A 26,728-nucleotide genomic window follows, 5' to 3' on the forward strand; every position below is an offset into this window, starting at 1 on the left:
ATCTACACAGTATTTCTATTTCAAATAATTTCCATCAACTTTCTCCATTGTAGATCACGTTATGTGATGAGTACAATCCAGACAATTCAGATAACGCCTGAAAGGCATGATTCTGGCACTGCAACACATGGTTCAAAAGTGATGCTATATTGATCAGACAACCGCAGGCCCAGTGAGCTCAATCATAGTACGAGGGAGGCTATTAAAAAAAGACTTGCAAACGAGGGAGGAATGACTGATGGTTCATGATAGTACTACTAAATAAAACATGTCTAAATGGAAACTGATAGTGGGAGAAAATGCTTGAAAAAATGTGTGTTTTCAATTGGGGTACCAGTTTTAAAGGAACAGAATCAACGTCTACAGGAAGTTAGCAGAATGCCAGAGATGTTGAGAGATTAGATAAACGATTATGTTGCTTTCGATAAGAGAATTTGTTCGAGTTGATCTTGCCGAAATCAGTGTTCTGATTTTTGTCCTTCCTGAGATGTATTGACGTTTAAATATTGCAATGCAGAAACTACCTCAAGTCATGACCTGATGGGAAAACCTAAATTTGCGTGAATTACCTGGACAACAGGTAAGAGTACCAGATGGATGACGGAGCTGATGCAGATTAATTTAGAGTGATGTGATCTTAGTCATTTTTGCAAAACAAATGCATTAAGTATTAAATCCAAAGTGTTATTTGGAAAAGGAAGGCAGTAAAGAGGCACAAGGGTTCATATATGCATGGAATTTATTTAATTTGTTGTGACAGATTTAGATCACAGCTCATGAAGTATAGAGTGCATCAGCCTTTAACAAAATGAATGTAGAATGCTACGTTATTCATGCTACGTTATATTTCAATAATGATTATTTTGACCAAATAGGACATTAATATGCAGTTCTGTTTCCAGTGTCGTTGGGAGATAGCAAAATCAGTAAGCATTTAAAGAAATTCATCATGGCAATTCCATGGAGAGAAACGTAAATTCTGGATGGTGAAAATGTCGCCTTAATAGAAGTCGAGGGCGCGAATTCAAATCAATTCAAAAGAGAAAGCATGTAGAAATGATTTCAAAATCATCGCACATGGAAGAACAGCAGATGATCCCAAATGGCTTTTCATTGCAGCCGGATTAAGGCAATAGAAAACAAATTTAATTCTTGTATGAAATGTGCTGACGTGTGGATGGAAATGAAATGAAAATGGTGAATTATTTCAGATGAACGTCTCCATCCGACGTCAGCATCGGTCTAACAGACGGAATAAAAACTTTGATCTGATTACTGTCGGATTCTATATTCATATTTACGTCCTCCATTAACGTTTTTGTTATCCTTTCAACAGGACATTGCCAGTAGCGAGGGCGGACCGTTGCTCATGCTAATTCTGTGTGTTACTGACATTGGATGTGCGCGTTTTGGTAATGTTCTCAGACAAGAAAATCAGGACGGCTCATCTCTCACTCTGCTGTCACAGAAAATCATCATAGATTCAGTGTCATACAGCACGGAAAAAGACTCTTTAGTCCAACCAGTCTATTCTGAACACAATTCCAAACTGAATTGTTCCCACCTGCTTGCTCCAGGCACAACCTTCCCCATTCATACATTTATCCAAGTATATTTTAAACATTGTAATTGCAATCCTAAACGAACACCATGTAACATATCCGTCATCAAATGAGCAGTCTGCAGAACACAACCTGATCACTGTGGCAATGAGATCCACACATAATCCCCATTTGCTGAAGAAAAAATGCCTCAGGAGTACATTTGCTGCACCATTAGAGAATACCACGGCAATCTCCCACTCAATGTCACTCAATGTGAAATGAAATGAACATCAATTCTAAGCTCCCAGTGCTTCAGTTATTTACATCGTCTAACTAATTGGAAAAAGGTAGAAAAGGGATATTTAATCATAACCTTTAAATGTCTTCTGAACGTCGATTGGATAACAGCATAAACACAACTGTTTGTGCAGCAGCCCGAAGTTTGCAGAATGAAACTCAGTTCAAGTACAAAGTAATGTATATGTATAGTCTTATATCCCAAGTTTGCTATCCGTTTCCACAAATAAAAGAACGTCATCAAAACACGTAACACGATGAAAGTTCCTGAGATAACAAAGAGGAAAACAATAGATTTCCTCCGGCTCTCTCCCTCTGAATCTCCATGACACTCCTTCATTCTCTGAGACTGAAGCCTCTTGCGAGCTCGGCTGCTCATTAAAACCTGTCTGATGGTGAAAATATTGAACAGCACAATTAGTACAAATGGAACGGCCAATGATAAGAGGTGATGCAAGAACTCGATTGCTGTCCAGACCAGAGAAGTTTGAACTTCCTCAGCCATGATACAAAACCACGGGGTGTTCCACATTCCGTAGAAACCAGTTAACATAAAATACCAGCTGATGTTTTTTAAACAGCACAGTACTCCAAGTGTCCCAAGAACCACATCTGCGGTTTTCATGGTGCAATATTTACTTCTCCACTTCTTGCAACAGATGGTCACAAATCGATCAAACGTAAAAGCAACAGTGAACCAGACAGATGAATCTGTGACAACATTTATAAGTGCAGCATGTATATTACACATGGGAATGGTCCGTATGAAAAGAAAGTGATTTTTATAGACCAGTACAATGTGTCTTAGGATTAGATCGAAGATAATTACAAGTATGTCCGCCACTGCCATGGCCACCATGTATCGCGTGACACATTTGGAAAGATGACAGTCTTGATGACTCAGTATCCTGATCGTCAGTATGTTAACTGTGACGTGGAAATAAACAGAGAAATCGTACATTAGATTTATGTCAACGTTAAATCACAGTATTGGGATGTATAAACATGTTACTCTTTACTCTAATGCATTAGAATGATTGAACGTAGACTTTTTCTAAAAGAAAGTGTGTCAATGTGACATACAATGAATGTCTATTCTCCAGACCATGGTTCAGACACAATCCATCTCTTAGCATTCCAAACTGAATGCATCATCTTCAATGGTGAACAGATTACAGTTGGGGGTACCATGAGCGGGAAACAGTGGTTGGCAGACAGCTCCCCTGGTTATGGTCTTGAGGAGACTGAAATTGAGGAAGCACGCAGGGCACTGGAAGAAAGTATATTTATTTTAAGAAAAATACGTTGCATTATTAAGAGCCAAAGTACATCGGCACTCACTTTGGTATCAGGGGATGGTACTTTTACTTTAAGATATTAAATGGAAGGTAAACAAAAGTCCATGAAATTACTTTATGGCAGGTGAAAAATGTAAGACATACAACATAAAGTGTCGTCCCACACAAAATGAGTGCCCAGAATAATTTGGTGATAGCTTAGAGCCGAAGAGTCAAAAATAATCACAACAATGAAAAGGCCCTTTGGTCAATTGTGTCTGCACTGAGCATGAACTCAGCGTCTTGATTCCCTCAACTTCATGATACTCTTTCGGGGAGAATTTCATAAATGGTCCTGCCCTCAGCGTGGAATGTGATAAAATGATTTGGCGCCACACTTCGTTTTTATTTTATTTCTAGCTGAAAGAAAATGTTCATTTTGGGCGTCAAATGGGAAGACCGGGAAGGAGACCAACCAGATGCATCAATTGAAGCAAGAAAAGGCGATGATATTACTTGATCAATCCTGGAATTAAATTGTGAGTTTCAGGCACGAATATAACAGTAACATTGCACAGATGGTAGGCCGCAGCTGTTGGTAAAAGCAGATGCACAATTTTAAAGAACAAACAAAGGTAAGATAATTTATTTAGCCAATTCCTGTGGAGTCGTGAAAATGATCCCAGAAAACATATGGTGAGAATAATCTCTCCTTGTCATTCAGCTTTTGAGTAAGGCATTATGCTCATTTCAGGATCTACAGTTCAATTTCTTTATTTTGCTTCAGAAAAAGATGCAGTGCAGTTGAGATGCGTGTTGTGAGCACTTAAAATTCTGATCAGGTCATGTGACCTCCGAGGACAGTTCAAACGGCAGCAGCACGAAAGAAATGCACATCGTTTCCACTAACACGACCAAAGCCGCATGAAGTCAGAGGACAATCGCTAATATATATAGAAATACAGCAAGACTGAGTAAATATACAATGATGGGTCTAAAACGTTACAAATTAACATACCTGCTACTAGAATTGCAGACTATGATAATCTTCAACGAGACAAGAATAAACACCCCTTAATATTTACTTCTGTTATCATGTCTGGTTTCCCCTTTAGTAACGCCATGCGAATCTACCATTGAACAGAAACTGAACTGATGTAGCCATTTGCATGCAATGACTGCAGGAGCTGGCCAGAAGCTAAGAATCCAACAGAAAGTAACATATGTCTTGTCTTCACCCAAAACTTCGTCGGTCATCAACAAGGCACAAGCCGGTAGTGTGATTCCTTCTGACTAAGGGTCACTGGAATCTAAATATGATATGTTTTTTTCTTTCCATAGATGCTGTCAAATGTGATGAATTTCTCCAAACTAATCTGTCTTTATTTCAGATTTCCTGCATTCGCAGTTCTTTGTTTCACTATATAATGGAATAGCCCCCAACCTGGCTGGATGTTTGCAGCTCCAATACGTTGCAAAAAGAAGCTTGACACTGTCCAGGCCAAAGAAGCCAGCTAGATTAACTGCAAATCCACAGAACATATACTGTCTTGAATGCCGATATCTAATAGCAGCAATATATTTAGTCTACATGATAAATTGGATATACTCAGAAGTCACATTGCTCAAAGCCTCCTATTGGTATGAATGTAACCATTTAGAAGGGCAAGGGCAGACGTAAATAAAAAAAACGCACCACCTTCTAATCCTCACCATGCTCGGTATTACTCTGATTTCCATGTGTTCAGCATTGTTTCTGTGTGTTTAGGTCAATGACCTGTAATTCTTTCGGTAATTGTGCTCTCACTGTGTTGGTGGTACACGGACTGCACAGTTCCAGGAGCTATTTCATCGTCAACCTCTCAGGGATACCGGGAGATGGAAAATAGATGTTTCCCCAACCAATAATACCGAGACCCTATGACGCTTGGCAAGAAGGTTTCATCTTAAATTCGACCATTTCCCCACACACGGAAGTGGATGGACAACTGAGAATAAGCTGTGTGGACATATAACTTAATTTCATAGAAAACTTATTGAAATATAGTTGACAGGAATGATATATGATTTTCAACATGAAACAACATCTGTATCAATGGCTTTCAGATCAAGTTTGATCGTCTCATAGGTCCTGAACTAAATAGCAGTGCATTCAATAGTCGTGACAACGACGAAAGACATTGCCTGCATTAAATACAGAAGGTGGGCTAAAATAGTTTAAGCAGAACAAATATTATTGAGAGAGCGAGATCTTGAAATGAAAGTATAGAATTTGACTTGTTGCCTGACTGAAACCCACATAAGTCATTGAGCTCAATGAGTATCAGTATGATGGATTCTTTTCATATACCATGCTATGATCAAAATTATCACATGAGCAAAAATATCTCAAGAGTGTGTGTAGCTGTGTGTGCGTGTTGGTGTGCACCCACATGAGCACATCCATGCATGCATATTTCCGTGCGTGTACGTTCTTGTATATACTTGATTGTACGAGAAATAATCATAACCTTTCCTCTGTCTTTTCTTAAGTCCAAGTACGGAATAGGTTGCTGAATGTTTACACAACCTTGTGAACCCAATCTCCAGTGCACAATGATCAGGACAGTGTGAAGATTGGATTTCAAATCTGAGCCACTGTGTATAAGTTTCGTTTCCTACATTGTTGCCAATACATTAAGGGAATTCTCTTTGAAAAAATAAAAATGATCAGAAAAAATATATAGCAATGTCATTCATTAGGAAAGGAAAAGCAGCAGAATTTAGGAGGCGACTGGCAGTTTGGTAAAATGAGCAAAGACATGATAGAATAGCTGAAATAATGTGAGATGTGAAGAGATGTTTTACTACATGTTACATTGAAGATACACAACATGTAAACGTTTGCACTTAGATCTCCAAAATGGAAAGCTATACTTATATATATGTTGTGTTATACTGATTTGCAGAAATTTGTCCTCTGAAAGACATGGAATGAATGGGCTCTGAACATGAGTAAAATTATGGTCAAATTAATTGGAGTTAGTAATTGAATTGATATTGTCTCAGGGTTGCTGTGACGGGAGTGGTATGGTTCCAGCCTTGGAGCCAGGGCACCGCATTCAAATCAGAACGCCTCCAGAGGAATCGAATGACATATCTGAGCTGCTTGGTAAGAAATATCTGAATGAATTAAACTCACGGATTGAAGGTTCACGGTTTGGTATTGATTCATGAGCAAAAGCTGTTCTCTTTGAAAAAAATCAGTATTGAAAGCAAAGGATTGTGCAGAAATACAAGTCTGCAGTCTTAAATCAAAATTGATTAAGGTGACTTACCAGGGACACCAACAGACGCCAGTATTGGATAATATACTGCTTGGATAATCCGAAGTATTTGATAGATTCGCCAATGGATTGGAATTTGGTCATAGCGTGTAGAAAGAACATGAAACGCGTGGTACACGCTTCTGTTGATAGCTGTAACTCTCCAACTTGTGGTTGTCAGATTCCAATCCATTGTGGGTATACTCCTATGCACGGCTCTCAGAATATGATCTGTTTGTGCAAATAATGTAGATTCTGTTCAGTTCCGGCAAGATTCAATTTGTTGCACGAAAACGTATTCCATTGACGTAAAAATTCCAACTTTTTGCTCTCAGATCCATTTCTCTCTTTGCCCTCTCCATACATTTACAGTTTGCTGCTTGCTCGAAGTGATGATACATTGAGAGGAATCTCTTATTTATATAATTTGCAAAGCCTCCAGTGTGCCAATTAACATTCTTGGGGGCAGGCGGCAAAGCCTATATTGAGACAGTTAGCATCCTGGAGATGAACATGATTAGTCTTTGAATAAACATTTTCAGTTAACTACTTGTACTCCAATGTCCATTGTTCTACGATGACGCTGTAAAGTCTTGAAGTGACACAAGAGGTTTTGATAACACCTGAGAATTTTCTGCAGGAAAGAGCGGCGCAAAATGCTGAGGCACTGTCCCTAGACATTGAAACATTCATAAGTTTTGGCTTCAGACAAATGTGTAAGTGTTAAGCAGTGATAAATGCAGTTCAAAGAATGTCAAAGGATCAAAGCATAACGCTGAATAATAATATCACTACAACTTAAGTGTTGTGATATATCCAGAAGTATCTTCGAAGAAATCATCATTTTTGTTTGGAATACTATTTTTTGGCCATGGGCACGGCATGGCGATATGTCAGCAGGAATATATAAACATGAGTTGTGACTCACTGAAAGCATTTGCTGAAGGTTTTGGATGGAGTTATAAATAGCGACTCCCAAAAAAAAAGCACTGGGTCAAATGAAACAACTCAGACCATGACGTTATAACTAAGATGAAGGCACTTAGCCATGATTTGACATCGAACTCATTCTTGGAGGCAGGCGGCAACTCAAAGCTCGTTCTTTGAATGAGGTTATGGCCGATCTGATTGTGACTTAACGTAATTGTCCTGCCACTCGTACGCAAATCTCCTGAATGCGTGAATTCATTGAATAACAAAGTTCAGTCCTACTCAGGCTTGAGCGGATTCAATAACAAAGCTTTGCTAATGTCACGAGAGGTATATTCTGAAGTTATAGAGTCATATGTGCAGTATGGAAACAGATTCTTCGGTCCAACCCGTCCATGCGACCAGATATCCCAATCCAATCTAGTCCCACCTTTCAGCACCCGGCCAATATCCCTACAAACCCTTCCTATTCGCATACCCATTCAAATGCCTTTAAATATTGCAATTGTACCAGCCTCCACCACTTCCTCTGGCAGCTCATTTCATACACGTACCACCCTATGTGTGTAAAAGTTACCCCTTAGGTCTCTTTTACATCTTTCCCCTCTCAAACTAAACCTATGTTCTCCAGTTCTGGACTCCCCAATCCCAGGGAAAAGACTTTGTCTATTTATCCTATTCATGGCCCTCATAATTTTGTAACCCTCTAGCAGGTCATCCATCCGCCTCCGATGCTCCAAAGAAAACAGTCCCAGTCTGTTTAGCCTCTCCTCATAGCTCAAATTCTCCAACTCTGGCAACATCCTTGTAAATCTTTTGTGAACTATTTCAAGTTTCACAACTTCGTTTCAATAGGAAGGAGACCAGAATTGTACGCAATATTCCAACAGTGGCCTAACCAATGACCTGTACAGCTGCAACAGGACGTCCCAAGTTGATCAATTAGCTGAGACACCATAATACGTAATTTATAGAAAGAGAATTCTGTCATTTAGTGCATCGTGCCCTCTCCACAATTCGATAAGAACACAGTTAATAATTGATTTCTGGACCACTGGCAAATTCTAAAGATTCACTGTCTTACTCAAGACAATCCATTTCTTTGCATATTTATGTGATCTGCCTTTTATGTTCCTTATTTTGAGGCGGTGCTGCTCGATCTTGACCTTGTGACATTTTCCAGAGCACTTCCAAATTCGATGGTGCCGCATGTCAATGAGATGACAAATTCTAGGTTGCGCAAATGATTGTTAATTTTGTCCATATTAACATTCAAAATCATCTCAAGGCACGTTCCAGTCACGGGAAAAAAAAGCAAACAATAAACGCAGAGCTGAATGAGTGCAAGTGTCAAAATATGTTAAAGAAAGTGACATTTTCCTCAGTTTAGAAAAAGGAACTGTTGGCACACTCTCGAACGAACGGGTGCAGCTTCCCAACTATGACGAGATCAGTTTCTACATTGTTTATTATTTACTTTTTAAATCAAATGTGGGATGTTTGAGTCGCTAGCTGGCCATCCATCCTTTTTTTTTGTTTCCTGTCTCTAGTTTCCTTGCGAAAGTGGTGGTCAGTTATATTATTGAACCGCTGCTTTCTACCTACTGTGGATTAACCCATAATGCCATGAGGGAAGGAATTCCAAAATGTTGACCCAGGAACATTGAAGGAACGGCGATAGATGATCGTGAGTGGCTTGGAGCGGAACATGAAAGTGGTGGTGATCCCACGCATCTACTGCCGTTACCCTTCCAGATGAAAGTGGTCGTTGGCTTTGAGGGTGTTCTCTGATGATATTAATTGGTATTCTACTATTGTAGATAATAGAGACTGCTGTTACTGAGCATCGGTGTTGGAGGGAATGAATGCGTGTGGATGTGGTGCCAATCAGGAAGGCAGCTTTGTCCTGGATGGTATCAAGCTCGTTGAGTGTTGTTGGAGCTACATTCATCCATACACGTGGGGAGTATCCATTACAATCCTGACCTGTGATTTGGATATTGTGGACAGGCACCGCTGAGTGAAAAGACGAGTTACATGTCACAGTATTTCGATACTCTGACCTGCACTTGTATTCATTACATTTATGCGTTGAGTTAACTTGCGTTTCTGGTTAATGATAAAACTAGGATGTTATTAGTGGGGGATTCAGTGACGGTTACACCGTTGAATGTCAATAGGTGGTGGTGCAGTTTCAATGCTTCTGCAACATGGTTATAACCAGTTCATCCCATTGTCTTTATGATGATTCCACTTCACTGATCACAGTATAATAGGGTTTTCATGGAATCAATGCAGTCTTTTCAGCTGATCGAGCGAGTAAAGATCCTAACCCTCATGGCAATGTTGTTTCACAATATTTGACATAAGCACCCAATTCCAATCTTGAATTCTAGCCATTGAACCTGCCTCATTCACGTTTCTTGTCAAGAAATGGCATGACCTAAGTACTCACTGTGTTAAAAGTTCCCTCTTTTAAATTTGAATACCACCTATGAGCGTTTAATCATTTGGGCATTTACTTCCGCTTTAGTTGTATGACGTCCATTCTCAATCTGTTTTAAAAAGTCGATGGTTTTATTCGATCAATTCTTTCTTTCCCGAGAACAATACGATTAATGATTATCACACAAACGTCATAATCTTCTGAACAACAGCTCACACGGAGTAATGAATGCTGACAGAGACAGCAGCAGTCACGTGAGATCCATTATCCACTTCTATTTTCTGACCAATTACATATTCTTCGATTTTCTGTTATAATTTAAGACTCAGATTACCAATGCAATGAAACCTTCGACTTGCTCCAATTTATCAAATGTACATTGGTTTCTATATCTATATATAGCTTTCTTCGAAAGCTCTTGAGAGAGCCATCAGAGAGAATGTAAATATGTGGCACTGCCTTGGTACCATTTGTAAGTTGGAGGATACCCGATTCCTCGACCCTAAGAGACTGCGAGCTCCAGACACACACAGAATACAAAAATAGGTGTGATATAAATGTGAACAATTGACAGTCAAGAACTGTTGAATAAGTGTGAAGGCAAGACTGTTTCTGACTTACTGAGAAACATGCAAGTCGTGATTTTTCTATGGATGTTCTGTCCTTGCTTGTTCACCTGACAAATGAAGTAGGTTTGAAACGGATGGTAGGAGGTGAATTGATGACTGTCTCGGTGAATTTTACTGGCGCTACGCAGAAAGTGAGGACTGCACATTCTGGATTACGAGAGTTGAAAAGTGTGCTGCTGGAAAAACACAGCAGGCCAGGCAGCATCCGAGGAGCAGGAGAATCGACGTTTTGGGCATCAGCATATTCTTTGCTGAGCCCTCTTTATGTGCTGTTTAGCTAAATCATTTACTTGATTTAATTTCTCCCTCACCTCTGATACATAATCTAGGTGTGAGATGCCAGTATTTGGCTCTGTCAGTTTTTCTTTAATTAATTTCAAAAGGCCTCTCACTTCATGCCAGAACATTTACTTGAAAGGATTGAGCTGAAAAGATTCATTTGGACATCCCTAATGTCAAAAAAGGATTTAATGGGAAAACGTTATGCTAGTTATTCAGGTAATCATGACAATATGCTCTTAACATGGTCTTCTCGATCTGATCCTGCCTTTTTAAAGCTCCCTGGTTGTACGCCAGATATGCACTGCATTTGAATTGTTGTATACCTAAACTATCCATAACCTCCTTAAACACCGTAGCAGTGCAGTTTGACCCTTGTTCCGACTGAAGTTCTGTTTGGTAGCCCATACCGTGTGAAGAAAGTTATGCACTCCCTGCCGACCCTTTCTGCCTTGATACTCCGTAATGAAGTTGGCTGTGTAAATCTGGTAGACACATCCATTATGGTTAACAAGTACTCCTTCCTACTTTTAGTTTTTGGTTTCCACACTGAGAAGGCGATTGAGAAAACATCTGGTCCCACGGCTGGGTTGCAACCACGCGCCTTCAGGCTAACAGTAAAACACAGCAAACCATTGTGGCACAGACAAGTATTAGCGATAGATAAAAATATCCATTAAAGAAGCCATCAGCAATTATAAAGTCATGAAGATGTACAGCAGGTGTTACCAATGTGATGACATGTACGATACCTCGAAGAGAGAGTGAAAGCTGACAAGCACCGGTCATGTGACTTACTACCAGACACACAGTATACTGGAGAATGGAAAGATGTTACCTTAAAATGCAACCTTTGGCTATCACCTAGATGGCCCAGTTATTGTCATAAAGTGGCCAACTATCAAGAATGAACGTACATGCAGATGAGGAAGCACAACTAGTAAAGGAAATCCCAAGAAAAGGCGAGGAGCTGCAGGACAGTGTACAACCTCGGAAAGGGCTCTGTATCGAGTTGCGCCAGATCTCTATCAAGAATTCGCCTCTGTGGGGAGTTTGCTCAGAAATAACAGGGGAGAAGGGAAAGAAGTTATAATTTTGAGATACAGAATCTAACCAGTGTCAAATAGGAGGAGGTGAGCGTATTGACACTTTAATAACCTGTTAGCTGAGAGAGTTGTAAGTTATGGGATACTAGGACAGAAATTCTGCGTTGCCCTATATGAGGATAGGTTGGCGTGTCCACTCAAAACTGGGGAAGTAACCGTGGGAGTGATTGACAGAGTGTCAGTTCCAGGAATATAGATTGTTCTTCGGAACGATTTAGCAAGATACAAAATGGGACTAATACCCATTCTTGTGGGGAAGCCCCAGCAAGACCAGGTAACAGAGGAGTTCAAAGAAAAATGATCTATAATTTTCACAGACTGTCTAGTGTTCCGATCCTCGATCATAAGTCACAGAACGAAGCATAAACTAAACAGAAGAATGAGGAATTTGTTGTTCAGCCAACGCACACCTTGTGTGAACTGATGGTGGAATAAAAATCTGAACAGGCAGAGGGTCAGGCAGAAGTGCTCATCATTAAAGACTCATGGATGTAAAACAGACAGACGAGACAATGAAAAAAATGTTGATGCATACTCAGAAAAGAAGGCAGAGAATATTCCTGAGGGCTATTATCTTAATGACAGAACCCTAAGACGAAATTGTGACCACAGCAAGTTAGTACAGAGGAGACATGGGCAGACGTGCACTAGATTGTGTTGCTGGTAACACACCGGCAAGAAGTGTTACGGGTAGCTCATGAACTAGAAGTAGGATGTCACCTCGGTGTAAGGAAGACTCCGGTTCAGGGACAAAAACGTTGGCCTGAAGTGCACAAGGATGTGGTTAACATTTTGGCATGCATGTCATATATGCCAACCGGTATGTAATCCACAGGCAGTAGATAAATCAGCACCTTTGTTGCCAATTCCCACATTGGAAGAATCTTTTAAGAGGGTTATAATTAACTGAGTAGATCCCCTCCCGAGAGCTAAAAGTGGGAGCCAGTAGTTGCTAATCAAAATGTATGTTTCTACCAGATTTCTGAAGGCAGTTCTATGACGGATTATTAAAGCAGAAAGGGTGGTAGAGGAGTTAGTAGCTACCTTCACGCGGGATGGACTACCCAGAGAAATCCAATCAGACGAAGTGTAAAATTTTACTGATCAGCTGTTTAAGAAATCATGGATAGATTAGACCTACAACACTTTAAATCAATTGTGTTACGTCCTGAATCCCAGGGAGCTTTAGAAAGGAGGCATCAGACCCTGAAAACCACGTTAAGAGCGTACTGACAGATTACCCGAATGATTAGGTAAATTGTGTCCAATTCATATTGTTTACCATTAGCGATGCCCCAAGCGAACCTATACAGTTTAATCCATTTGATTTAATATTCGGACATGAAGTGTGAGGACCTTCGGAATTAATTCAAGAGGTATCGACATAACTAAAGTCAGAGATCTCACCCTTGGGTTATGTATCGGAGACGAGGGAGAGATTGGATCGGGTAGGGTTTTTACTAAACAGGACCTAAAAAGGGCACAAAGCCAACATCTTTGCTCATCTCTGTCTGCATCTTTCTCTCAGCTCTGTGGGATCTTGGTGTTCGTGTCTGTAGTCCATTTTTCTGCATTGCAGTGGCACACCCACTCTCTTAGCTCTACCTCTCAGTGTTTGCAAATCTCTCTCTTTCACTGCCCTATGTTTCTCTCTGGAATTTCTTTCCTGCTCTCCATCTTACCTTCTTTCTTTCATTCTCTGTATTTTCCCTCCCTCCATCCCCTTTTCCATCCTATACCTGTCTGACACTCTGCTTCGTTCCCCACATCCCCATTACAGTTTTCACTGTCGATTTCTCCCTCACGTTCTCTGTCTGCCCTTTTGTCATTTTCGCACACCCTTCTTCTATCTGTTGGACATTCTCTCATTTTCTCTTTGCATTTTCTCACGATCTTTTTTGACTCCTCTGCTCGGTCCCATTGACTGTACAGACAACATTGGGAATACTTGGACTCGGTGACGCAGAGAGCTGTGCAGTTAATGCAGTGGAATCCTCCTTACACCGCATCTGTCCCACGTTTTACCACCACTGTTATCCAAAACAGTGGATGGGGGAGTGGAAGGGGCGTGAAGTGACCTCCTGATGACAGTGTGCCCAGTATGGCTCAAGACTGGAAACTTGCACTTAATTAATGTGGTCAGTGCAACGGCTAGTTAGTCCTCCAGACCAGACATGGTCTTTCTTTGAGGGAAAGGGGAAAGGGACCAATTAGACTGACCATGCCCTTGAGTCTCTGAGGAAGAGAGTGGTCAACGCGGGTGGGTAGATCGGATTGAGAGACCTGGCAAATGGGATGAGGGAAATTTCGTATATCAGATCGGTATGGACAAAGTGGACCACAAGGATTCTGTGCTCTACTACTATGACTCTGTGACAAACGTAGAGACACACTGATATATTTCCAGACAGAAGTAAACCCCAGGAGATAAGGAGTGTCAAAAAATATCAAGAGCGCTGGGAATAACTGGGATACCGAGATACATCCTTCACTCTGCCGTTCTTGTTTCTCTCTGTTCTCTCTCCCACCTTTTCTGTTCTTCTCTCTGTCCTTCTCTCCATCTTTTCTCTCGATCCTCTCTTTCTACTTCTTTCAGATCTGTGTGTGTTTCTCCATGTCAGTTTCTCTGTCAATGGGATCTCTATTATATTTGGACGGAATCCTGTCTGTCTCTCTCATGTTCTCTCTCTGTCCAGCGTGTGCTTGAAGTGATAAAATACCATCTTGTACTGGACAGACACAGCACTGCATAAGTAGCAGAATGTTGAAGTGGAAATATCAGAGTCTGTGTATGTCTCACATTGCAAAATAAAAATCGTACGAATTGTGGATGCTGTAAATCAGAAATAAATCTATAAGCTGATGGTTAAAGCATAGCAGCCTGGTAGCATCAATGAGGAAAACTCAGAATTCTGGTTTGGGTCTGGTGCAGTGGAAGTATTCTATTTAATGTGTATAATGTCATGAATACTGCACAAAGACAAATAATTTACCCATTGGGGAGAAACCATAACGTTTCCCTCATGACCATGTTCCACACTGAGACGTCTACGTCCAGTTGCAACCCTCTCCATACCTGCCTTATAGTGTGTCTGCGCGTGTGTGTATTATCAGTGTTGTTAGTTTAAATGATGTTGTGAGCTGCTGCCCTCTTCCTCTCCCTCCCTGACTGAATCCTTGAGTGTTTTCACCATTTAGAACCCCTTGTGAAGTAGTGTGGTGGCCAGCAGAGAGTGACATTGAGTCACTTCCAACATAAGGGAGCTTTGTTTGCACTATTTTGACCGTTCACTGCATGACAGAAAGTTCCTGATAAGACTGCATTGGGATTGGAATTGGAATTGGGAAACTTAATGGTTGAAAAGTAAGGAGCCCAGACATTTTTTTAAATCATTTATCTGGTAGGTCTGTTCTGATAATTGTTACTGAGGAGTGAGACAATGTACTTAATAGTGAAATATATTCTGATCAACTATTCTATTTATTTTAATCAGAACCCTCCAAAGGATTTCATTTCATTGGAGACTTACAGAGGAGTCCAAGCTGATAGGAATTACCCGGTAGAAAAAAAACATTTCCTTTGTACAATCCAAATAAATTGTCCAAGATGGGAAATCCATAGTTTTCCAAGCTAAACTCTGCCCCTAAAGTGGGACAAGAACTCTCTGTCAGAGTGTGATGAAATATTCCTGGATTAGTACAGCTACAGCAAACATTCAAAGCGTGGCACTAGCCTGTATGATTGGCACACATCCACAAACATCCGTTCCCCCCAACACCGACCAGAAGGAGCACAAATGTGTACCATCTACAAGATGTGCTGCTGAAATTCATGCAAGATCGTCAGACAGCACCTTCCAACCACGCGTGCATTTCCATCTAGAGTGTGTTGTAGACTTTAAAGAAGGACAAGGGCACGAAACACATAGGGAAACCAACCTTTGCAAGTTTCCTTCCAAGCCTCTCACCCTCCTGACTTGGAAATACATTCTTTTGTGATTCGGCATCAAAATCCTGGAATTCCCTCCCTAACAACGTTGTGGATCTGTCCACAGCACGTGGACTACAGCAGTTCAAGATGTCAGCACACTGTCACTTTCTCAAAAAAAGCAACTAGGGAAGCATAATATTTTCGGGACCCAACCAGTGATGCCCTCACCCCACGAGTGAATAAAAAAAGATTATTTCATAACCTGGAAACAGTGGAACCCTCTTGTAGCCTACACTGGGGAGTTTTGTTTAGTCATAATGCAAGAAATTCATGTTAGCACTTATTTTAGTGCAAGACTGGTCTTCATTGTGAACCTAAGCAATCATGTCTTTGTGCAACAACATAGTCTTTACGGCATGAAACCAACTGTAACGAAGTCATATGGAATCGGCGGGTAATCGACAAGATTAAATCCTTGAAAGACATAATATGGAAATTGTAAATGATAGATTAAACACAGGTAGTTGAAGCTCCTAGATATGGTGAAGAAAAAAATCACAGAATTCCTTCTGCCTTCCATCTCTGGGTCTCTAATTCTCTCCTTGTTCTCTACCCTCAGCCTCTTCCGAACTTGACTGATCACTAAAATGTGTCTGACTGTCAGCGCATTGAGTAACAGATTTAAAGCGAATGGCAGGAAAGGTGTTAAAAACAATTCAATCCAGTCTAGTTTCATTAAAGTAAATTAATTTTGCGTGGGCCAGGCTGAATCAATCGAGGTTTTGGGGCCTGGAACGTTTCACCTGAGTGTAAGGGAGGCAGGGTGACTTGAGGATTTAGGGACGGAACAATGTGCCTGAGAGTATGGTGAAAGCAAGGTCAATTGAGGGGTTAGGATCAGGAACATCGTGCCTGAGAATGTGGGGGAGGCAGGTTCATAGAGTTGTGCAGCATTCAGACAGTCCTTCCGCCCAAACCGATCTGTGCCGATCAAATTGTCCATCCATGATAACCCTATTTCCCTGGACCTGGCCCATATCCTTGTAAGCCTTTCCTATCCGTGTATTTTTTCAAATGCTTTTTAAATGTTGTCAGTTGAAGGGTTAAAATACTGGACACAGGGACTGAGAGTGTTTAAAACTGAAAATGTGTTGCTGGTTAAAGCACAGCACGTCAGGCAGCATCCAAGGAACAGGAAATTCGACGTTTCGGGCCAGAGCCCTTCAATGATTTAGTGTATGAACGTGCTGCCTGAGGGAATAATAGGTTTAGGGTCCGCAACACACTGCGTGAGAGTATGGGTGAGGCAGGGTCAATCGAGGGTTTAGCGCCTGGACATGCTGCCTGACAATGTGGGGAAAGCAGATTTGATCGAGGTTGTAGGGTATGAACATGCTGCCTGAGGGTCTTGGTAAGACAGGGTCAGTCGAGGTGTTCAGGCCTGAAACGTGCTGCCTGAGTGTGTGAGGGAGGCAGCGGTGATTAAGGGGTTGGGGTCTCGAGCATTCTCCCTGAAAAAGCAGTGCGAACAAATTTAATCTGGAACCTGTGGAACAGAGTTGGACAAAAAATGGAAAGGGACATTCCAACAGTGCGGCACTTATTCAATACTAACCCCTGACAATGCGGTAATGCGTCTCTACTGGCCTGAGACAGTACTGTACTGAGCATTTGATAGTACAGCACACCCTTAGTATTGATCATTCCAACAATGCAGCACTCCCTAAGTTCTTATCCTCCAACAGTATGTTGATTCCTTATTTACAAACCTCCAACAGTGCGCCCCCCCACCTCACTAATGACCCTCAGTTACTACCTTTCCTGTTAATTTATCTGCCCAGTTTACCTTCGCTGTTTTGACAGTCATTTCATTGTAATTCTCTTTATAAACGCTAAACACAGTTGATTCTGATGCAAACTGCTCACTCCCAAACTGAATATTATATGCTGTCATGATATAATTGCGACATTCGAGAAGATCTTTCATTCAGAGGTCCTTCCTTAAACCTGCCTCATTCCCATTTTCAGATCCAGTAGAAACCACAATAAGAAAGTAAGAACAAGGAGCAGACACAGTCCAATTGGCCCTTTGAGCCTGCTCAGCCATTCAATAAGATCATGTCTAATCTTTTCATCGCCTCAGCCCCACTTACCCACCTTCTCTGAATGCTTAATTAATAGCTCTTAATTCTTTTACTGTCCAAAAGGTTATTCATCTTCGCTTTAAGACATTCAATGAGAAAGCCTCAACCATTTCAAAGGGCAAGGAATACCATAGATTCACTACCCTCTGAATGAAGAAGTTCCTTCTCAATTCAGCCCCAAATTTGCTCCCCCTACCGTTGAGGCTCTGCCCTCTTGTTCCGGTTTCACTTGCCCATGGAAACATTCTCTCTAATTTGATACTATCTATTCACTTCGTAGTCTGACATGTTTCTTTAAGATCCCCCATCATGCTTCTAAACTGATATTAATATATTCACAGTCACCTCAACCCCACGTCATAGGTCAATCCCTTCAACTCCAGAGTCAAACTAATGCATCTCCTCTGCTCCCTCTCCAGAGCTAGTACATCTTTTCTCAAGTAAGGAGACCAACAGTGCGTACTATGCCGGATGTGGCCTCAACAACACCCTGTAACATACAAGCCCATTTGCAATGAAGGACAAAATTCTAAATTACTTACTGTACTTGCATACCAACCTTCTGTATATCTTGTGCAATTCCACTGAAGTCCCTGTACGCAGCAGCTTATTGCATTTTTTACCATTCAATTAACAATCTTTTTAAATGTTATTTCTACTAACTTAGATGATATCGCGTTTAGTAACATGCATTCTTTCTGCCAGGCATTTGTCCATCATTTAAACCATCTATGCTCCTCTGCAAACTTTCGCAGTCTTCTGCACACGTTGTTCTACCACTCATATTAATGTCTCCTGCAAACTTTGACACAATACACATGGTCCCCAATTCCAAAACATCTCCAAAGTGTGAATAATTGTGGTCGCAACACTGATTTCTGAGATGCAACACTAGTCACTGATCACAAATCAACAATGTTCATTTATCCCCACTCTGCTTCCTGTTAGTTAACCAATGGGCGGCACGGTGGCACAGTGGTTAGCACTGCTGCCTCACAGCGCCTGTAGACCCGGGTTCAATTCCCGACTCAGGCGACTGACTGTGTGGAGTTTGCACGTTCTCCCCGTGTCTGCGTGGGTTTCCTCCGGGTGCTCCGGTTTCCTCCCACAGTCACAAAGATGTGCGGGTCAGATGAATTGGCCAAGCTAAATTGCCCGTAGTGTTAGGTAAGGGGTAAATGTAGGGGTATGGGTGGGTTTCGCTTCGGCGGGTCGGTGTGGACTTGTTGGGCCGAAGGGCCTGTTTCCACACTGTAAGTCTAATCTAATCTAATCAATCCTCTGTTCATGCTAACAGATTGCCCATAACGCCACACAAACTTATCTCATCCAACAGCCTTTTGTGAGGCACTTTGTCGAATGGCTTTGAGAAATCTGGATAAACTGCATCTAATGTGTCCCCATTGTCCACAGTGCTTGTCATGTCTTCATAGAATTTCAGTAAGTTAGTTAAGGATGATCTACCTTTCATGAACCCATGCTGCATCTGTCCAGTGGAGTAATTTCTATCTAAGTGTTTTGCTAATTCTTCCTTGATAATAGATTCAAGTATTTTTCCCACTGCAGAAGTTAAGATAACCTCCCTATAATTCTCCATATTTTGTCTACCTCCTTTTAAAAAAAAATCATTGTCACATTTGCTGTTCTCCTATCTTCCGGAACTGCCCTTGAGTCCAGCGAAAATTACCAAAAGTGCACTTGATATTTCTGTCACTATCTCTTTTCATACCCTAAGATGCATTTCATTAGGACCAGTCGAGATGTGTAACGTTTAGCTTCATTAGCTTCACCAATACAACTTCTTTTGTGATAATGATCATTTTTAAGTCCTTACCTACTTTAACCTCCTTGACAATTACTGACATGTTATTCGTGTCCTCCACTGTGATGACTGACAAAAAAAAAGATTTTCTATGTTTCACACATTTCCTAATATCACATTATTAAATCACTCTTCTTGTCTTCTAACGGACTAATGTTTACCTGAGCCACAACTTTTTGTTTTCTATTCTTGAAACCTTTGCTATCAGTCTTTACATTCTAAGCTAGTTTACTCTCATAATCTATCCTACTTTCTGAAATAACTTTTTTGTGGCCTTTTGTTGACCTTTGATGTTTTCCCAATCTTCTAGATTGAGGCATGGCTCTGGCACTTTGTATGCCTTCTCTTTCAATTTGATAGCCTCCCTTATTTCCTTTGGCATCCATGGCAGATTACCACTTTTCCTACATTCCTTCCTTTTCGCTGGTGGATACTTTTGCTGAGCTCTTTGAAGAATTGCGTTGAAAGTCCTCCACCTACATTAAAGTCTTTGCTTCCAGTCTACTTCAGCCATCTCCTCCCTCAACATATTGTAGTCTCCTTTGTTTTAGGACGTGATGCTGATATGGGATTTTATTTTCTGAGTTTCCACCTTTAATCTAAACTCCACCATTCTGCGATTTTACCTACCAAGATGATCTCTTACTAGGAGATCGTGAATTGTTCCTGTCTCATTGCACAGGACCAGACCTCGGGTAGCTTGTTCCATTGCTGGTTCCGTTATATACTGTTGAGGAAAATTATTGCAGATACATTCAATGAACTCTTCCTCAAGGCTACCTTGATTGACCTAGTTCAATCAGTCGACATGTAGATTAAAAATCCCATAATAGTTGCCATACTATTTTTCCAGGCAAATGGTACGTCATTGTTCGTTGTGTACACCACTGTGATGCGATTATTTCGTGGCCGACAAACCATTCCTATTAGTGACATTTTTAGAATTTCTAATCATATTCTCCATAGAACCTACATCATCTCTCACCATCGCCCTGATCCTTAAATATGAAAACTACATTACCTTCCTTACCTTATTTTCTGTCATTCTGAAACGTCTGATACACCTGGATAGTAAACTTCCAGTTCTGATCATCGTCAACCATGTCTCTGTAATGGCTGCAAATTCGTATTCGTTATCAATGATTTGTGCGATTAACTCACCTACCTTGTTTCAAATGCTAATAGCATTCAGGCAAAGTGCCTTTACGGTAGTTGTTATACCCTATTTTTGAATTGAAACATCTCTCTTAATGATTTCTCCTGAGTGGTCCTTCATTTCAACTTCTTTCATAGTTAAACTCTGCCTAGTTAAACGCTGCGTAGTTAAACTATGCACGCATGCAAACCTGCTACTTCCCTGTAGTTTGCCCCTCCCATCCTCCCCACCGATGCACTCAAGTGACCACACTCTTTGTCCTTTTCGCTGCAATACTGGTGCTCTATCGGTTCAGACGTTGACCATCCCATTATGCCAGATTGTCTCGTTCTAAAACTGATGCCAATATCCCATGAAATGGAATCACTCTTCCCACACCACTCCAAAAGCCATGTGCTTACTTGCTAATTTTCTTATTACAAAGCAAATTTGCAAGTGGCTTAGGTAGTAACCCAAAGATTATAAACCTTCAGTACCTGTTTCTTAATTATTTTCCGAGGGCTTGATAATCCCCAAACAGATCATCCCACCTAGACATGCCGATGTTGTTTGTCCCAAAGTGGACCACAGTAACTGGATCATCCTCCTCCCTCTCAATCTCCTTTCAGGCTGGTCAGCAATGTCCCTCAGCCGAACTAGGGTGGGCAATACACCGTATGAGACCTGTGATCCTCCTTACAATGGATACTATCGATCCCCCATTTAAAAATCTCCTATAACTATCACTTGGCTTTTGCTACCCGCTTTTTCCTCTCTGATTTCTCTCCCATATCACTCCTCTCACTCATGATATTGAGACGATTACCGCCATCATCTAGTTTCAGACACGATTATCACAGTGGTCCTGAATGCAATCTGTGTTTTCACTGATTTTGTTTGTATCCTGAAAGTTCTAATAAAGTTCATTGATTTTCCTTTATTTTCTCCACATTGTTCTTTCATGTCAGTGCTTCTGTTCTTATCTTATTGTTAAGTTTTCCCTTGTTCATTCTGCACTCCTTCATATGATCTGCTGTTTTCAGCGCACAGTATTGACGATAAGGATGTGTAGAAATCACTGACTTTGAGGGTTGCACGATTTTTATTTATTTGAACATCCTGGCCTGTACTCTCCTCACTTCATTCTTGAATGTGCCGAATTTCTGACACTTTCAGAATTGTCGAGAAAAAAGTCTTCTTCCAGTCCTCTCTGGCCAAACCTCACACGACTTTATTTAAAGCGGCCTTCCCCTCATTTAGAACGTCGATTCCAGGCCGATTCTCGTCTTTTGGTTTGCATACATATCTTGATAAAAACGGAGTCTCTAATCTCCAGCATTTGCAGTTCTCACTTTCTCCTTGATTATACTGGATTTGTGAACTACTAGATGTACTTTAAGAATTCTCCTGCCTCGAAGCCATTCACGTTATCATTATTCCAATTAATAATCGGAAAGTTGAAATCGCCAAACCAGCTCCATATGAATTCGACAATTCCTGGAAATTTACCCACATATATTCTCATTTGTTTTTCCCGGAGTAATAGACGGCATGTAGTCCATTCCATAGTGATGTAATTGCTCCTTTTTGGTTTGTGTTTATTTACTTTTAATTGGATAACTTCACTTGAGGAAATTCCTCATGCCTTCTCATTCTGTACTCGTGGAAATTTATCGCTGATCAATGTTATGACTTGCCCTCCGATTTTTACTGCTTCTCTGTATCGCTTGAACCATGTACATTCTGGAAAATTGACCTATCTCTCTGCTTGCCTTCAGTGACATTAATTACTTCAATCCTTGTCTCTTAACTTGTGATATCAAATCCTCCGTCCTTGTTCTACAGACCCCTCGCTTGAAAACATGCATCATTCAATCTTAACAATTTCAATTTCGCTACACCGTGACTGGCTTTCTACTCATTAGAACCTCCTAATGTATTTCCGGACTTTCTCGATCTTACTCAGTATCTCCCCCGATGACTCATACCTCCCCGCTACCATCATAGTTTAATCCTGCCCAACAGAATGAGCAATCATTACCAGAGGGATTCAGTTCTCATTCTAAGGTACAACTAGTATGGCTTTGCTGCTACCTGACCGACAATTGTCACAGCGTCCCAGAAAGCAAAATCATCAAGATAACTTTCATGCAGACTAATAACAAAAGTAAGATTTATTCTTATCGAGAAAGACCATGCACTTTCATGGTTTGTGAAAAAATTTAAGACAAATATAAATAAAATCCATGAGTGGTACAAAGAAATGCAAAGGACTTGAGAGATAAGAGGGAGGCGGGGTTAATGAGAATGGTCGGGGGAATATTCATTTTAGTAGAACAGCCGACCAACTGTACAATCCTTAGGAAAAGGATTCTTGAATGAGCATCAGATAAACCATAATATTCAAGTCTGTGGATCACATGGTCAAAAGTGGGAAGAGTTGATAGACCATAGTTGTTGCAGAGTAGCCTCGATGGTCCAAAGATCTTACTATTTAGTGGGTGATTCGATGATTATGTGTCTTATGACACGAGGTAACCCTCCCCCCACCCCTCCGGCCGTCAACTTAAACGACCAAGACAGATAAGATTGACCCCATGCGGTAATATGAAAATTTGCGATGCAAAGAACTATCCCAAAATCACTATTTAAAGTAAACATCAGCATCTTTGTTTAAAGTCTATCAGGGAATATTAACTAACAAATGATTACAACACATTTATCTAACCCTATCGATTACCTTCCCCTCTACAATACTGGTCTGATAAATCACCTGATTTAGATTTGCTGAAAAATTCAAATTTCAAAAAAACAGCCAGCTGTTGAATCTTCTCTTGGCATCTTCCTATGTGGGTTTGCTCTCCGGGTCGGTGTCGATTTTTTTTACTGTGCAAACTGCTTCTCCAGACAGGTAACTCTCAGAGAGTTCTGATGAGCGACGTATATTTGTTAGTATTTTGGCTATTCTCTCTCAACTGATCTAGTTTTTTTTTCATCAGGTTTTATACCCCAAAACATCGGATCACTTCATGGTTTTAATATTGTCAAATACCGAATTCAAGTTTGATTAGAATTTGGTGTCTTGGGGCATAATGTAAACTGACTGGTTGAATTTGCATTTGCTTTTGACTCACAGCATCTCAGCCAGTGCTAGCTGTTTTGACCAAGCGTTACATTATTATCTTGTTCTGGTCTCTGTGCCTCTCTAAGTCCTTGCTAGCTTTCACCTGTCTTAAAGGTCCAGCATCCCTTACGTGATGAATGATTGCAAAAGAATAAAAATCGTTACAAGTCAATTACTTTTTTCAGTAACGTGGAAAACCACAACATTACTCGCTGAAATCACAGAATCCCAAGCTCACATGGAAGTTATATATCATACTTCCTGTTTAATATAGCACATAATTTATTCAACATATAATACATACCACACAGTTTACTTTACAACATCTTGCAAAGGTGGCCAGCACACTGGCCAGCATCTTGGAACAGCACACTATGTTTCAGTGATGTTGTGATTAAAATAAATGAAATTGCATTTCAGCTTGATGAATCCCCATTAGAACTGGAAAATGTTGGAGTTGTCACTTTTTTTAAAATGTGGAAATTGAGCCACCGAAGAAACTAGTAGAACAAAGGCAAAAAAACGGCACAAGGTTCTGGTAGGAAGAATGTTGCTGGTGATTATGTGTGGTGAGGGATGAAAACACAACAAAAATATCTGGACAAAGTAATATTCTCTGGAATAGTTCAAATTTGCAGGATTCTTTCCTGGAACTACTAAAGGGTAAAGTGAAATTTAATACGTCCAATGATCATCTGTGTCACAGGGGAACTTGTCTCGTAAGATTCTTCTTATCGAGAAAATGACATTCTATACATCATTACATCTGAATCATTAATGCACATCAGAATTGAAGTATGCATACAGTGTGCCTTATGAGACTTGACAATCCAAAAATTCAGTTTCAAAAACACATTTTTCACAACCTTTGGTTTTCTATAAATACCATGTAGTCACTTGGCAACAATTCCTCCTTGGTCAACATACAGCTCCGTTTCATCAAAGTTTCCGTCATTTTATTCCCCCCAAAAATTTCTAAGTTCTGAAACAAAACAACAGATTTACGGCCTATTCCACAGGAGAATATAAAGCTTAGAACTTGGGCTGGCATGATAGGTCAGGGGTTAGCATTGCTACGTCACAGTGCCAGGCAGCTGTGTTCAATTCCCCTCTCGGGAGACTGTTTGTATGGAGTTTACACATTCTTCCTTAGCCTGCAAGGATTTCCTCCCGAAATCCAAAATTTGGGCAGAGCAGATGAATTGTCCATGCTAAATTCCCATAGTTTGAGGTGCATTAGTCAGGATTAAACGAAGGGGAATGGGTCTGGGTGGGTTTCTCCTTAGAGGGTTGGTGTGGGTTGTTGGGCCAAATGGCCTGTTTCCACACTACAATGAATCTAATGTACAAAAACACATGAAAGCCCTTCAGCCCACTTTGTGCGTGCCGTCCATGTCGTCGTTCTAAACATACACTGTTTGTCTGCACATGGCCTATTTGTCAATTCGTTGGATTTTCATGCATCTATCTAAATGATTCTTTAGCGTTCCAATCGTATCCATTTCTAACATTTACCCTGGCAGCATATTCCAGGCCCTGTTCGCGCGCTGTGTAAAAAGATTTTTTGTTGCAAATTCCTCTTAAACTCTTTACCCCCAACCCCCCCCCCCCCCAACAACTCCCAACAACTTCAAGCTATGCAGACTATTATGTGACATTTCCACCCCAGGATAAAGGCTCTGACTATCGACCCTATTAATACGTCCTCCCGTTTTGCAATTCTATCAGGTTTTCCCTTGGCCTCTGAAACCTCTTGAGGTCATTAATCCAAGTATATGCCTCTTCTACTGATAAGTAATCGATTCCGATCCATGAAATATCCTGGTCAACCTCTTTTGCACGCTTTACAAAGACTTCATATCCTTTCCTATATTTGCAAACAGAACTGCACGCAATACTCCAATGTGGCTCAAATCTTACATGCTTACAATATGACTGGCCAACTATCGCAGTGAAGAATCATACCAATGTCAAAAAGCATAGCATTTGCCTTCTTTACCACCTTATGCACGTGTGTTGTCACTTTCGGGTACAAATGGTATTTGTCCCATCTAATACCTCATCCAAAATGAAAAAAAAAACGAAATCTGAAGTAATTTTGCAAAGCGTCAAATTCAATTCAATAGAAGCTACAATTAAATTTAGATTTAATTAAAATTAAACGAGTTTGATGGATATCATGTAACTATTTAAACAGCTGAAAATAACATCTAGTTTACAAACAAGCTTCTTCGAAGTAAATTTGCCTCTCTTACCGGGAGTGGTTTTCACGTCATTAAAGAGATATAAACAATCCGGTTGTTTCGAAATGGACTTTGAAGCAGCTTTGGAAACCAGTCATGTGTGTAGATAATTGTGAAGTATAATAGATTTTGGATTTCTCATTGAGAATTAAATTATTCATTTCTAGTGCGTGGTAATGTATACATATCACCTACGCATATAAACATAAAAATCAATGTATTGTTCGTTCACAGTTAACTGTCAGAATCAACATAGTGGGATGATTAACAATCGTATCCGCAACTTATTATCAATAGTACATAGACTATTTTTGACTTCGTTGGAATTAATTATTTTCTGACACTATTGTCGTGCGAATTTGTTTGAAAATTATCATTTCTGATCTGGCAGCTCATTAAGCACGCAGACATGGTTGATGTCACCAATATCGTATAACCTTTGAACATCATTGTTCCAGATGGACAAATGTGATAATTCCACATTTATTAAGATGTAAGGCAATACTTGGTATGGTT

This window comes from Hemiscyllium ocellatum, chromosome 51 (genome assembly GCF_020745735.1).
Source record: "Hemiscyllium ocellatum isolate sHemOce1 chromosome 51, sHemOce1.pat.X.cur, whole genome shotgun sequence".
Classification (NCBI taxonomy): Eukaryota; Metazoa; Chordata; class Chondrichthyes; order Orectolobiformes; family Hemiscylliidae; genus Hemiscyllium; species Hemiscyllium ocellatum.